This window comes from Rattus norvegicus, chromosome 1 (assembly GCF_021556685.1).
Source record: "Rattus norvegicus strain SHRSP/BbbUtx chromosome 1, alternate assembly SHRSP_T2T, whole genome shotgun sequence".
NCBI classification, from domain to species: Eukaryota; Metazoa; Chordata; class Mammalia; order Rodentia; family Muridae; genus Rattus; species Rattus norvegicus.
In genome coordinates this window covers 78,078,307-78,094,287 of record NC_141534.1, presented here as the reverse complement: position 1 = coordinate 78,094,287, position 15,981 = coordinate 78,078,307, and the positions used below count along the sequence as shown (strand labels likewise).

The 15,981-nt window shown below is 43.8% G+C and overlaps 1 pseudogene; it reads left to right on the top strand.

Moving 5' to 3' along the window:
• Positions 1-615: 615 nt before the first annotated feature.
• Positions 616-11,432, top strand: Znf805l-ps1 (zinc finger protein 805 like, pseudogene 1; annotated as a pseudogene).
• The last annotated feature ends 4,549 nt before the right edge of the window (positions 11,433-15,981 follow it).

Here is a 15,981-nt window from a genome sequence, read left to right as displayed (position 1 = left end):
CGGCTGGTAAAGGGAACAAACACAGTGATCCTCCTGTGTCCAGCCCCCAGTGCTAAGATGCACTTCAGGGTACCCAGCTTGTCCCAGGGTGCCGGGGAGCAAACTCAGTCCCCATGCTTGTGCACATGGACAGAACATGCCCTCACCAATAAACGAAAGGAAGTTGGTGGATAAGGAGAGATGATCTATGTGTAGAGCTCAGGGGTCCTCTGTAGAGCTCTCAGTTTATTATCTTTACATTTGCCCTGATTTTCGGCAGAGGTCTCACACGCACACACTCATTCCAGTCTACATTTCACATAGAAAGAATGTTGGTCTGACCCAGTCTCAAATCCTATGCTGTGTAGGTTGTTACTTGAGAATTCAGGAAGCCCCAGTAGGATAAGTTCAGTTCAAAGCCAACCTGGCCAATTTAGCAAGTTTGTCTCAAATTTAAACAATTTCAAATAATGATAGGTATGTCTAAACCATGGCACTAGGTCTGTGACCTTATTTTAGACAAAGACTAAGAAAACCAAGACACTGCGGAGGGAGTGATGGGTTTGTAAGCAGAGAAAGAACTACGTTACCCAGAAGGTATAGCACAAGAGTCTTGTGGCTTGCCTGGCAAATGAAATGCCGGTGCTGGCGGCCATACTGTCTCCATGCGGTGATGTCATCCTCGTGCTACAGTTCAGTCCACGCCCACTGTGGGAATCTCAGCTGTGCCCCTGTGTTGCCTGGAGAGAGGAGTGGGGCACGGTGAACCGAGCTGGGCTCCATGACCTGGGCATAACAGTCAGCAGCCAAAGTCTCCTGCCCTGGGCAAGGAGACAGGGGCAGGGTCACAGAATGGCATCAGCGCTGGTGAGCTCAGGGTAGGTGGGTTTTTTGATGCTTTCTAGATTGGAGAACCTGTCAATCAAGAGAGCCTCTATGTTGGTCTTTTTAAGTGGGTATGTTTAGGAAAAGTGGATCCACACGGCCACCCAGTTCATCCTCAATCTTAGTGCTAGGTTTCAAAGCTGAGACACAAAAGCTGAAGTGCCTTCTTAACATAACAAAGCAGACCTGGCCACTTGTTTCTCTGTGCTACACACACCCCTACCTGTGTTTGAGGTGGTATACCCCGCCCCCCTACCTTCAACTCCCCGGGCCCTGTAGCTGGGTTGCCCTTCCTGCAGCTGCGCTTCCCGTTATAATCTAACCAGTTTGGAAATCCCTGCTCTTTTGGGCCACTTGGCTGCTGTACCTTGTGTCCCTCTCCTTCCTCTCTTCCCCTCTTCCTCATCTCACATGGCCCAGGGGCATGTCCACTCTGGACTCTCCCAGGTGTTTCTGTCTCTGGCTACGCTCTCCCACATATCTAAGATAAACTTCCTCCTTACCTCTGAGCAGTCACATCCTTCCCCTTATTTCTTGTTTTCCTCCACTTAGTACCTGAGAGGGTCGTTTATGCACATGAACAGTGGAAACCATACCTAAGAAAGTAGGACCTTGGGCCCTAATACCTACTGACCTGCCTCCTTTTCTGTAACAAACACTTTGGAACTCCCTCTGTTCTAAGTCGATCTTCAGGAACCCAGATGACTATTTCTAGTAATAACCTAGAAAGCCAAAGATAACGTCTGTGACAGTGGGCAACAATCGTCTAGGATTTGGGTTAATAACTGGTTTCTGTTTGTTGCTATTTCTGCTTCTAACAAAAGACACACATAGCCCTCAGTTTCCAGCATTGCAACTCAGCTAATTAGGCCTCCTACAGCTTCCTCATGCCAGGAATGGCGACCTCTGGTAGGTATTTAAGAGATTGAAGAGTGAAAGGAAGCGCCAGGCTAAGGACTTTGATCAGTTCCTATCAGACACCATCTGTTAAGCATCATATTCTTCCTGGCTGACTACTCACTATCTTGTTTCCCTGTCTGGCTCACTGCTCTTCAGGTATACCAATCTGACCCAACGCTTCCTTTGCTTCTCCAGCATTTACCTCTGAGGTTCACTCTGCCTCAGACAGTCCTCAGATCTCTGCAAGACCATTTTCTCTAGCATTTCTGCTCAGATGGCACTTTAATTAATTAATTTAATTAATTAATGTTTGGGGCTAGAGAGATGGCTCAGCGGTCAGGAGTACTGGGTGCTCTTTTAGAGGACCCACGTTTTGATTCCCAACAGCCATAGGGCAGCTGACAACTGGAACTCCAGTTTCAAGGGATCTGAACCCCTTGAACCCCAACAGAACCTCTCTCACAGCCCATGGTTTGTCTTTGCTGGTTGTTGCCTTCTAAGAGCTCCTGCATTGGCGGTGTCTGCCCTTCACACTGATACTATGCCCTGCCTTAGCTTTATTTCCTACGGCTGTGATAAAATTCCCCAACAGAAGTGTTGAGGGAAGAAAGGGTTTGCTTGGCTCACATATCCAGATCTGTTCTAGCAGGGAAGTCAGCGTGGCGGGAGCCCGAGAGAACTGGCTACAGCATGTTTGTGGTCAGACAAAATGAGAGCAACCGTTGCATGCACGATGCTTGTGCTCCCCTTGTCTTCTGTTTGCTTGTTTGTTTTGAGGCAGGGTCTCACCGAGTAGCATTGCAGGCATGGAACTCATGGAGACCCATGTAGCTCTGCTTCTTGAAGTGCTGGGATTAAAGGTATAAGCTGCCACACCCAGTACTCTCATTCGTTTTAAGCTTATATGCATTTATCTATTTAGTGCATGTTTGTGTGGGTTTGCATTTGGAGACCCGAAGACAACTTTGGGGAGTCGGGTTCTTGCCTTTTGCTCTGTAAGGGCCCAGGGTAGAGATCAAGCTTGGCCCTAAGTGCCTTTGCCCTCTGAACCAACTCAGTGACTCCACTCTTTCCTCTTTATAGAGTCTGGTACCCAAACCCAGGGAATGGTGTCAACCACTTGTAGGTTGGGTCTTCCAGTCTTAACGTAATCAAGATAGTCTCTCACAGACATGCCCACAGGCCAACCTGTTCTAGGTAGTCCCTCACTGGGACTATCTTCCTGGGTGATTCTAGATTGTGTCAAGATGTTGATTAAAACTAGCCGTCACCTGCCCCAAACAGCAGATCTCTTCCCTTGTGCCCTGGGAAACAGCATAGCCTTCAGGATGTGCTGTGTGGTTTGGGCATTAATTGTACCTTTGAGCAAAACCTGAGGCCAGAGCTAATGTGTTTAGTGACTTTTCAGGTGGCTTTCACCTTTGAGGATGTGACTGTAATTTTTACCCAAGAAGAATGGGGGAAGCTGTCTCCAGCTCAGAGGACCCTGTACTAGGAGGTGATGCTGGAAACCCTTGGGCTTCTGGTCTCTCTGGGTCTCATGACCTCCAGATTTCAGGGAATGGGTCATCTGCGGCTTTCATTCCACCCTTTGGCTCCAGGCCTCGATGCTTAAGATGTCCTCTGAGCTTATCGTCTTCTCTTCCCCCTCTTCAAGCACTTTCTAGACTCATCTCTTCCTGTGTTGTATGTCTTTGGGCAAGAATTGTAGTAATTTTTAGGCTCCTAAGCTAATGTAGAGAAGATGGTTATGGGAGAAGAGGGGTGCTTTGTAGAATGCACAGGTAAGATTTCCATCTTCTTTAGCTAGTGCTCCCCTCTCCCCGATATATTTTTATTATTTTAGCCCTGCCTATGTGTGCAGGCTTATCTGCAAACTCTGTGGCCAGCAGAGTTTAGAAAACGTTTCTTGGTGATACTTAATTCTGTATGCACCATAAAGCCTAAGGTATGTGTCCCTGAAACTCTTTGTAAAGTATATGTGACCGCTTCCCTAAAGGTAAGTTCTATAGATTAACTGGGAAAGCAGGCTCTAGATAAACAGTTAATCATAAAGGTCTGGGTGACGGTGGCACTATAGACAGAGATGAGCACTCAGGGTCTGGGGCGTCAGGCGTGACCTGACCCTACAGATGGCACTGGGCTGTCAACCAGCTTCACTCCCAACCTTCTGGGTAGAAGATAGGTTCTGGAACTCTTCCTTTCAAGAGTAAACCCTGCATGTTTAACATTTCCTGGTTTCCCTAGGGCTTACCTGTGAGCACTGGCGTCTCGTGTCTCCCTACATGTGTATGTCTGTGCCTCAGTATGAATGTGAGTACAGGTGATGGAGAAGGCCCGATGTGTCGGATCCCCTAGGATTGGAATGACTAGAAGTCGTTTGCCTCCTGACATGGTGCTAGGGATCAAACTCAGGTCCTTTGGAAGAGCAGTCCACGCTCTTAGCCACGGAGCCATCTCCAGAGCCCCCTGTAGCTGGAGCATTTACCCCCACTCTGTTCCACCCCCCATATTTATTTTTTGCCAGGTGTAGTGAGACTTTGGTGCTAGTCTTTGAGAGGTTGAGAGAAGAAGATTGTGAGTGGAAGGCCAGTTTCAGTTAAGAGCGAGACCTTAGTTTGTTTTCTGCTTTATCAAATTTGCAGCAGTGTTTAGTCCTTAGTCTCAGGAGTCTCTGCAGTTTTGCATGGTTTTGTTTTTCTGCAGTGGCTCATGTGGGGGCCTTTTCTTTCTCTCTCTCTCTCTCTCTCTCTCTCTCTCTCTCTCTCTCTCTCTCTCTCTCTCTCTTCTTTCCTTCTTTCTTTCTTTCCTCTCTCTCTCTCTCTCTCTCTTTCTTTCTTTTGGGAAAAAAAAATGATTACATTTCTATTATGTGGTAAGGAGGGTGGCATTTGTGCTATGGCTTGTGAGTCTGTTCTGTCTACCATATGGGTCCCGAGGATTGAACTCAGGTTCTCAGGCCTGGAGCCCGTCTGTTTACTTGCCGAGCCACCTCACTGGCCCTCGGGGAACTTTTGAGCAGCAAATGCCATCTGTAAGCCAAGCGTCTCTGTTTCCTTGTTTTTCTAATTCTTTTAGCAGATAGTTACTTCTCGTAGGTCTAGATGCTGAGAAATCCAAGGCCAGGGTTTAGGTAGCTTGGGCCTATGTGGTAAAGGCCTCCTTTTGCATTTTATGCTTACATGGTCCATGTGTGTGGTGAGATGACCTGGAGATGCTGTGAGAAGATTCTGAATAGAATCCACATTTAGACTGCGACTTGCAAGGACACTATTAAACTTTGCTTAGGATATAAACAAAGACTTGGGCCAATGAAAATGCATGGTGTTCTGGTTTGGATAGTGGCTATGTATTTGAAACTTATTCTTCAGCATGGTGGTATTGAAGGCTTAGGGCTGCCAGGCCTGCTTACCATTTTTGTAGGAGGCCGGAGAGATGGTTTAGTTGTTAAGAGCATTGGCTGTTCTTCCAGAAGACCCAGGTTCAAATCCAGACACCAACGTGGAGACCAACAACCATCTGTGGCTCTAGTCTCCGGGGATCTGATACCCTCTTCTAGCCTCTGAGGACAACGCACAAAAGAGGCACAGACCTACATGCAGGCAAAACAGCCATATACATAAAATAATAAACCCATCTTTTTAAATATTATAGAGCTTTAAAAAATAATAACAACCAGAATGATAACTCTAAGACCTACATGTACGTAGAAGGAGAGAACAAAACGTTACTGAACAAACTGTCCTTTCCAGGGGATAAAGTTCTCAGCAGCATAGTTCTGGCATAGCCTTAGTTACAGTGGATTATAGAAAATCAATACAGAGTAAGTCTGGTGGCTCAGACCTGTCTATTTATATTTACTAGGTTACACAGTAAGACCCTAGTAAAGCAAGGAAGAGAGGGGGAACAGAGGAAAGGAAAGCGTGTGTGCATTGGGGTGGGGAGGGGGATAATAGGGGAGTACAGGAAAGGCTTACCTCAGAAGTGAGCTAAATAGGTTTGATTTCATGTAGCCCAGGCCATCCTTGAACTCATAACTGAGGGTGACCTTGAGTTCCTTATTATCTTGCTCCCGTCCCCCAAGTGCTAGGATTTTAGCATATGTTTGTGTGTGAGTGTGCACACTTGTGCTGGGATGCTTAGGGCTCAGAGGACAGATTGCAGGAGTCACTTCTCCTTACCACATGGATCCTGGGGGTCAGGTGCAGGTTTGGAAGCAAGCGTCTACCTGCACTGCTTATTTTTATTTGAGAGGTATATTACTGTTTGTTTTGAAATAGACTATGTTGACTAGAATGGCCTTTAACTCAGAGATCCACTTATTTCTGCTCCTGAGTTCTGGAATTAAAGGAATGTCCCACTATACCAAGTGTGGTTTCTTTGTGCTTTTTTGTTTGTTTGTTTTTAAAACAAGGTCTCACATTATAGTCGAGGCTGGCTTAGAACTTTTTGTGTAACCCACCCTGGACTCAAACTTGTGGCAGTCCAGTCTATTTGCCTCAGCCTCCAAGGTGCCAGGTGTCTTAGTTATGGTTCCTATTGCTATGATGAAACACCATGATTTGGCTTACACTTCCATATCATGGTTCATTATCAAAAGCTGTCAGGACAGGAACTCAAACAGGATGGGAACCTAGAGGCAGGAGCTGATGCAGAGGCCGTGAGAGGTGCTGCTTACAGCCTTGCTTTTCATGATTTGCTCAGCCTGCTTTTTTTTTTTATAGAATCAGGACCACCAGCCCAGCGTTGGCATCATCCGTAATGAATTGACCCCCCTCCCATCAGTCACTAATTAAGAAAATGCCCCGTAGGCTCGTCTGCTACAGCCCAATCTTATGGCGGCATTTTCTCAGATGACGTTCCCTTCACTGCAATGGTTCTAGCTCAAATGTTCTCAACCTGTGGGTTGGACCATTTTGGAGGTTGAACAACCCTTTCACAAGGATTGCTGAAGATCATCAGAAAACACAGATACTTAATTACGACTTATAAGGGTAGCAAAATTACACTTATGAAGTAGCAATATAAATAATTTTATGGCTGGGGGTCAGTACACCCTGAAGAACTGTGTTAACGGGTGACAACATTAGGAAGGTAGAGAGCCACCGCTCTAGTTTGTGTCACGTTGATGTAAACTAGCCAGCACGCTGCTATTACAGGGGCTAGCTATCACTGATTTCTGACCTGTTCCTTTTGTATGTTTGTTTTTTTTACAACAGTGTCTTACTGTGTAACTTCAGCTGGCCTAGAACTCACTATGCAGACTGGGATGGCCATGATCTGATAGTTATCTACCTGCCTCTGCCTCCTGAGTGCTGGGATTAAAAGTGTGTCAATGAGCCATACTCTGAATTATTATTATTATTATTATTATTATTATTATTATTATTATATTACCAGCCTTAAGTATTTCTCTTCATAGCACAGGAAAATGAATTAATACTCATTCCTTGTTTGAATGGAAATCTTTGATGATTTAAAATGCAACTTTTACTCCTAAACTCTCCTCTTAAATATTCTTCGGTCATGAAATGACCTAATTAATATACAGATTGCTTTTCTTTGCCCCTTAGATGTCCTATAAATACAGGTTATAAATATGTCTTACTTAGGGTTTCTATTTCTGTGGTAAAACACAATGACCAAAAGCGATGTGGGCAGGAAAGCATTTGTCTTCAAGGTAGATGACTGTCCTCTGAGGAAGCCAAGTTCAAGACAGGAATCTGGAAGCAGGAACTGAAGCAGAGGCCATGAGGAATGTTGATTACTGGCTTGCTCAACCTTCCTATACAACCCGGGACCAACTGCTCAGAGGTGGAGGCTGGACTCTCCTACATCATCACTAGCCAAAAATTCCCCACTGGGGTGGAGGTGAAGCATGCCTTTAACCTCAGAGAGGCAGAGGCAGGTGGATCTCTGAGTTCAAGGTCAGCCTGGTCTATAGAGAGTTCCAGGACAGGCAAGGCTACACAAAGAAATCATGTCTCGAAAAACCAAATAAATAAATAAATAAATAAATAAATAAATAAATAAAATAAATAAATAAATAAATAAATAAATAAATAAATAAATAAATACTAAAGCCTCACTGACTTTCCTACAGGCCAACATGCTAGAGGCTTTTTTCTCTGTTAAGGTTCCTCTTCACAAATATGCTAGGTTTGTGTCAAGTTGGCAAAAATTAAGCCGCATTAAATACTGTTTCCCACCTCACTCCAATACAAGGGGTGGGACCCTAAATCTTGTCTTTGTACAACACTCCATCACTGAGCTGTGTCCCAATCCCTCTTTCTTTTATTTCAAAGCAAGGTCTCACTACATCACCCAGGCAGCCTTGGCCTTGCTATCTTCCTGCCTCAGCCTCTCCAGTAGCTGGATTATAGTCTTGTCCCACCAGCCACACGTTTCACATACTCTGTTAACTAAAACTTACACAAGTTTCCAAGTCACATGTTAACTTTGTGTGTGTTGCTTAGAGCAGGTTCTTCCCAAGATCAAATTCTGGTCTTGAAATCCCAGATGACATTGAAGGTCTTTATCGATTTTTTAAAAAAATCCACATGTCTACGTTTCTTTCCTTGAAGGGTATCCTGTTCCCAAACCGGAGCTGATGTATCAACTGGAGCGTGGGCAGGAGCTGTGGCCAGGGATGCAAGACATTTCCCCAAGCATCCATGCAGGTAAGGGAAGTGGTCAGGGCTGTTGGCCCTGCAATCTCTTAGGTACTCCTCCTCCTCTAATATAAGGCACAGTGTGCACATGGGGGTCAGAGGACAGCCTGTAGGAGCTGGGAGTTGGTGCTCTTACCACCATGTGTATTCTGCCTCGTACACTCAGTTTATTAGCGTTAGCTGCAAGCAACTTTACCCACTGAATCCTCACCTTGCACCCTGTCTTTGTTTCCTTACATCCTGAGGATTGGCTATAGAGAGTTACATCGGAAGTAAGCTTTTCTTGTAACGCAGAAGCAGGGAGCTTTCTTGAGTCCAAGGCCAGCCTGATTTACATAGCTAGTTCTAGGCCACCCAGGGCTTTACAGTTTGACCCTGTCTCAAAACAAAAATGTGCAGTCCCGTTGCATAGATCAGTATGGCATAGCATGTCTTGTAAGAAATATACTCATGGAGGAATGTGGAAGAGTAGACTCAGTTCGACCTCAAAACAGCAAGAGTAGACCTTATTGGTCTGAGAGGATGGTGCCCGCAAACCCTGTGGCCCAGTTTCTGAGGGTGCAGGATAAGGGTTTGTGTAAGGTCTGAGGAACAGCTTTTGCAGTGGAGAGTAAGGGAGGAAGAGGGCCTGGTTCAGACCAGCTTTTTAAAAATTTTTTTAAAATAATCCACAGGGTGAGAGATAAGCCAGGTTTCCTGTGAGTGTGTGATGAGGGTTGGCTGTTTTCTGGAGCTCCGTGGTGGCCATGGTTCTTCTGTCTGTGGCCCTGGTTTTGAGGAGAGGGGAGGGTCCTTTATGTGTCCTATTTCCTCCAGAAAGTTCAAGCTGTGTTCTCGCTACGACCTCTTCTTGCCTCCTTTACTCATGATGAGTTTTAGGACGATGCTGAAAAACCAGTTCTTTCCCAGCATCCTCACGGTAAATAAAGATCCATATCCTAGCCAGTACTTGGTGCTGTATGGGTGCTCTCAAGTTTTGCTAAGCAGATGGGGAAGCCATGTTTTTTTTTTTTTTTCCTCACAGGGAAGGAGGGTTTGTTTAGTGGTTTACTATAAGACTTTGGCCGTTCTGTTTCTTCTGTGAGATAACTCAGAAAAGTGCTCTTTTAAAAATTTTATTTAGTTATTTACTTGGAGTTGTTCACACATTCCTTTATTTTAGCTTTTATTCAAAAGCCCTAGACATACTAGCAAGTGTCTTCTACCGAACTACACCCCTCAGCCTGTATTCATAATACTTCTCTCTGTTATATACGCTACAAGCACATTTTCCCAGTTTTTGAAGTTGTGTTTTTATGTGTGTGTCATGCTGACCCTCATGCTGTCTGTAGAGCCCAGGGTGGTCTCAAAATCTCAAACTTATGGTCCTTTCATGTCTCCTGGGTGTGCTGGGGGACCTCAGACTATTATTGTTTCACTACATATTTGACTTGTTGTATGTGTGTGTGCGTTCCTTCATGTATGTATGTGCCACAGAACATACGTGAAGATTAGAGAACAACTTTCAGGAATCAGTTCTCTCCTTTTACCTTCTGAGTACCAGGGATTGAACTCAGGTCATCAGACTTGGTGGCAGTTGATTTTACACCCCACTCCACATGCACCCCAACCCCTGGACTCCTTTGAGGAACTAATAATGAGTTACTTTTATGTAAATAGTAAGTAAAAAATTGAGATGTTTATTCTAAACTCTCTAACTCATCACAGTTTCCTCTGTCCTTCAGAATCAGAAATTCAAGAGTCACACACACACACACACACACACACACACACACACACACACACACAAAAGAAAAAAAGAAAAGAAAAAAAGGAAATGATAAGCCAGGGTTAACAGACATTAAGGGCAGTGCTTCAAGTTTAATGTTTCTCTTTAACAGGACACTTTGAGTTTTCTATGTTTTTATTACCCTGGTGTGTGTTACTTATTCCAGGTAATAATGGAAAAACCAAGGCTACAGAACTTACTGCCTGTGGGACAGCACTATCCAAGGGAATCTCACACCAGGCCTAGTTAACAAAAGGCGCCTCCGAGGACTCCCAGTCAGTAACAACTCCTGGTCAGATTGCTTCCTCAGAAATGGAGCAAGGACACTTTCAAACAGTGCTTCCTGGGAAAGTCACCCTCAGACGGGATAGCTTAGGAAGAGCTGAGGAAGTGTGTTCAATGGTTATACAGATGCACATCCCTCCAGGAGATGCCTTCTGTAACTGCGAGTCTGATAAGGACCCTGTAATTCACGAGGAGGAAAGCGTCTTCAAATGCAGTAGTTGTGGGAAAGTGTTCAGCAGGAAGCGCCTCCTTGCTCAACACGAGAGGAGTCACTCTGGAGTGAAGCCATGTGAGGGTACTGAGTGCAGGAAGGTCTTCAGCAAGAGCACATCCTTCTTCAAGGCCACATGGTCCATGCCGGGGAGAAGCCATACAAGTGCATGGAGTGTGGGAAGGCCTTCAATTGCAAACCACACCTTACCCAGCACCAACGGATCCACAGTGGGGAGAAGCCTTATAAATGCGAGGAGTGCGGCCGAGGTTTCAACCCACCGCTCTACATTCCTCTTACATAACAGGAGCCACACTGGAGAGAAAGCTTTTTGAGACAGGCAGGCTTCATCTGACACTACAGCATCCACAGTGGGGAGAACCCATATGAGTGCTTTGAGTGAGGACAGGTCTTCAAACACAGGTCATACCTCCTGTGGCACCAGCAGACTCATAGTGGGGAGAAGCCCTATGAGTGCAGTGAGTGTGGGGAGGTCTTCCTTGAGAGTGCAGCCCTGATCCACCACTATGTGATCCACACTGGGGAGAAGCCCTTTGAGTGCCTCAAGTGTGGCAAAGCCTTCACTCACTGTTCTACGTTCATCTTGCACTAAAGGGCCCACACCGGAGAGAAACCCTTTGAGTGCAAAGAGTGCAGGAAAGCCTTCAGCAATCGGAAAGATCTCATCTGCCACTTCAGCATCCACACTGGAGAGAAGCCCTTAAAGCTTTAAGCTTTAAATACTGGGCCAGACTTGCAGTCTGGGGCTAGCCGTGGAGTGTCCTTCTGTTTGTATTTTGTATTGTTAGACTTGCTAGGACTTCGCTGAGACATTCCCCAGTTTCCTAAGTGACGCATGCGGCTGTCATCATTGGCGTCTTGTTCTTGACATTGTCTGGTGTCACAGGGATACCCGCCTTCCCGTACCTGAGACTTGAGGACCGTGCTTTCCCCTGGGTGTGGAAGATGGTCGGTAAGTTGGTAAATTGACGCTCTGTGTTCCTGTACTGTTTTAGTAGCTTCCTGCAGGGAAGCCCTCAGGCGTGGAGGTTCTTTGAATGTCTGACTTTATTTTGTTTAGTAGGTCCAGAATTAAGACTATTTCATATTGAATGAAGTTTCTGGTACTTTTTAAGGAATTGTTCGATGTTATATAAAAATTATAACTTTGTGCTGTTTGAAGGTTCTGTTTTTATTTTTATTTTGAGACAAGGTCTTACTGTGTACTTGTGCTGGCCTAGAACTCAACAGAGGCCCTCCAGCCTTTGCTTCCCAAGTGCTGGGATTAGTGGCCCTAAAGTAATATCCTTTACCACGGCAGGATCTGTACTTAAATGTGGCTCCATTCCTGATGATGGGCACATATTTTTTTCCTAGTCTTTTGTAATCTTGAAACGTTTCAGATTAACCAGAACCTTGTACTATGGATTCCCCTCCCTTCCCCCATTGTCTATTTTTAGTTTTATTGATTGTTGCTTTGGTCTGTATTGTATTATTTTACTTGCTTTACTGGCTTTTGGTCATTTTGGAATAGGGGGTGAGACTGATGATTTTACTGTCTTCTAGTGTAAGAAGGTAGTTGTAAATTCATGGCCATATCGTCACTGTCATCCAAGCTTTAACCTGTTTTACCTCTGTTGCATTCACATCAAAAGTTTCTTGATCGCTTCTCCGACACACAGGCTATGTAAAACGTGTTGTTCAGTTTCCTAGACTTGTGAGTATTTCTGACGATGCGTTGTTGGTCTGATTTGCTCTGTCCAGACTTCCTCCCCACCACTTACCGTGGCTGGAGATCTGCTCTGTTCTGTATAGCTTGGAAAGCACCTGTGCTGTGCTGTCATTTGTGGAATGTCTACGAGACTGTCTGTCAGTGGTGCTACTCCCAACATTCTGTGTTCTTGATGATTTTTTTTTTCTGTCCCCGTTGCTGAAAGATGTGCGGAAGTCTTGAACTGTAATCATGGACTCCTCTGTCCCTGTTTTAAGTTCTATTGGTTTTCCTTCACACAATTCCCAGGTGTGTTTTGGATAACAGACCTGTAGGCTTGCTAAGGCTCCCTGGTTTGTTTACCTTTTTATCGTTTTGTATCCCTTTGTGTCTGCTTAAGAGCTCTTAGCTCTGCAGCGTAGCTCTGATATATGCCTAGCTACTCCTGCAGTTTCAGTCCACGCTTTATATTTTTCATCCTTTGTTGAATATGTCATCTACTGTGTGTGTTTGGGTGTGTTCCATCACGTGTATGCAGGGGTGAAGGGACAGCTTGAGGGACTCAGTTCTTTGCTTTCCTCTCGTGGTATCCGGGGACCAAAATGAAGTCACGGGGTGTGGTAGCAGGGGCTTTTACCTTGTTGAGCCACCTCACAGCCCATTTTGCATCATTTTAATACTTTATCATATGACGTCAGTTTATCATGAACAACATATACCTGAGTCCTCATGGCCATTCCATATCCTTCTCTCCTAATGGACAGATTTAGACAACTCAAAGCACCAACCTGTTGCAGCGTTTGTTTAAGGCTGCTGTTTATGATGGACTTTGTGTTCTTTGTTTCTCTCGTCCGTAGTATTCCCGTGGATTACTTCTGAAGTTTTAGGGTTTCATTTGATATAACTGTTTTGTTTGTATTTTTAAAATTTAATCATTGATTTATTGTTATACATAGATTATATATAATACAGTTATTTCATATATTATGTGATCGTATATATGTTAATATATATTTATATACATTTATCTTATGTTTTGAGTTCCCCCCCATTGCTGTGTGAAAATACTCTGACAAAAGCAGCGTATGCGATAAAAAGGTTTGTCCGGCTCACAGTTGGAGGAGGATGCAGTGCATCGTTGCAGGACGTCCAGGCAGCAGGAAGGTGCGGTGGCTAATCACATTACATCCGCAGCGAAGAGCAGGAATCGTGAGTTAGTGCACAGTGCCAGTGCGCTCTGCTCAGGGCACTCGTTAGGTGTTATCGCTTGCGGTTGGGTGTTCTGCATGCAGGTATGACTCTGCACCTCCATGTACATGCAGTGCCTGTGGAGGCCAGGAGGGGTCACCAGACTCTTGGGAACTGGAATGACTGTCACTAATCACCATGCGGGTGCATCCTGAGTCCTTTGCAAGAATGCTAAGCCATCTCTCCTGCCCTTTCTCTACTCATAAGCAATCCAGAATTCCCTGTCTAGGGTAAGGTGCCAACCATAATGTGCAGGTCTTCTTACTCAGGTAATATATTGAAGGTAATCCCTCTCAGGTATGCCAACAGGCCAGCCTGATCAAGACAGTTCCCTTCTTCCCTTCAGTGACTCAAGATCGTGTCATATTAAGCTAACCAATACATGATCTTAATTAATATGGTTTAATGATTTATACCTTACTTCCACAGTTCCCTTCACTTTTACCTGTACCCATTCTATTGTTTGTCATATCTTGTTTCTTTTTTTAGTTTATTTATTTATTTATTTATTTATTTATTTATTTATTTATTTATTTATACATACATACTCTAAGTACATGTACACCTGCAGGCCAGACGAGGGCATCAGATCCCAGAATAGATGGTTGTGAGCCACCATGTAGTTGCCAGGAATTGAACTCAAGACCTCTGGAAAGAACAGACAGTGCTGTTTCCTGATGATCCACTGTTCAGCCCATTCTTTTTTCTTAAAATCACAAACTTGTTCATATTTCCTTCCTAATAAGTGAATTTTCTCTTTAGTAGGCTGGTGACATTATCATTGTCTTTCATTTAAGGATGTCTTCCTGTCCTGGATGTAGTTTTTATGGCTACATGCCTAAGTGGATCCAGACCAGGTGAGTCCTTTTAGTACTGTTCCATCCCCTTCTTCTCTCTACTGAGTTTCTGATGAGATCTGCCACCAATGGGGCCATTTATAATCTATGCTTTCAGTAGAACTGTATTTACAGTTTTTCTGTCCATAATGTCCAAAAGTTTAATGTGTGTTAGGCATGATAATTTTGGATTTCTTTTTCAATGTCTTTCAATAGTGTCCTGATAAGTCTGGTACTACTTAACCCAGGCTAGCTTTGAACTTGAAACAGTCATCCTTTCTTGGTGTCCTGAGTAATCAGAATCCAGCTGTGAAAGTTTATCTTGGCTTGTATGGATTTCCTTTGTATCTATAGATTTCTCTCCTTTGCCAAACTCAGTAGTTTTGAAGTTTGTTTTTTGTTTTGTTTTGTTTTGTTTTTCTTTAATCTCTATTCTTTCTGTTCTCTTCCAGGAATTCCAGAAACACGAATGATAAATACTTCGTTATTTTCTCACACATTCTTGGGCTCTTGTTTTTCTTCTTCTCAGTCTTCAAATTGATGTAAAATACTATGTCTTTCTTTTGTCTTGTCTAATTCACTGTTGCATTTTGGATTCTCTTTCATTATATTTTTCAGTATTTATTTATTTATTTATTTATTTATTTATTTATTTATTTATTTATATATGAGTAAAGTGTCACTGACACACCAGAAGAGGGCATCAGATCCCATTGTATATGGTTGCGAGCCACCATATGGTTGCTGGGAAATGAACCTCTGGAATAGCAGCTAGTGCCTTTAACCTCTGAGCCATCTCTCCAGCCTGTTTTAGTGTCTTACTTTGCATTTGGTTGGTTTTTGTTTTTGTTTGTTTTTGAGACAGCCTCGCATAGCCTGTGCTGCCCTCGAACATACGTATATTCAAGGATGACCTTGAACTCTTTATCCCCCACCACACACATTTGATTGTTTTCACACCTTTCATTCCTATGTTAAGATTGTAGTGCCAAAGAAGGACTCTTGAAAAAAAAAAAAGATGTATATTCAAAGTCATGATGGGTTTCTGGTGTTTTGTTTTCCTCGGTACTTGAATGTTACCGGGAAGAATAGAAGTCCGTAGTGAACTGACCTTACTAGAGATGATCACATTGTTCATAGCTATATTCTTTAAGGAAGGGTTGTACATAAAATTCCTCAGCTCCCTGAATGTTGTATCTTCCAAGGAAAGTGGTATCTTCTTTTTTTTAAAGATTTATTTATTCATTTATTATATATATTATATATAAGTATATATTGTATATATAATATATAATTATAAATATTATATATAAGTACACTGTAACTGTAACCAGAAGAGGGCATCGGATCTCTTTACAGATGATTGTGAGCCACTATGTGGTTGCTGGGAATTGAACTCAGGACCTCTGGAAGAGCAGACAGTGCTCTTAACCACTGAGCCATCTCTCCAGCTCAAATGGTATCTTCTAAGGTCTCTCCTGCTCTGT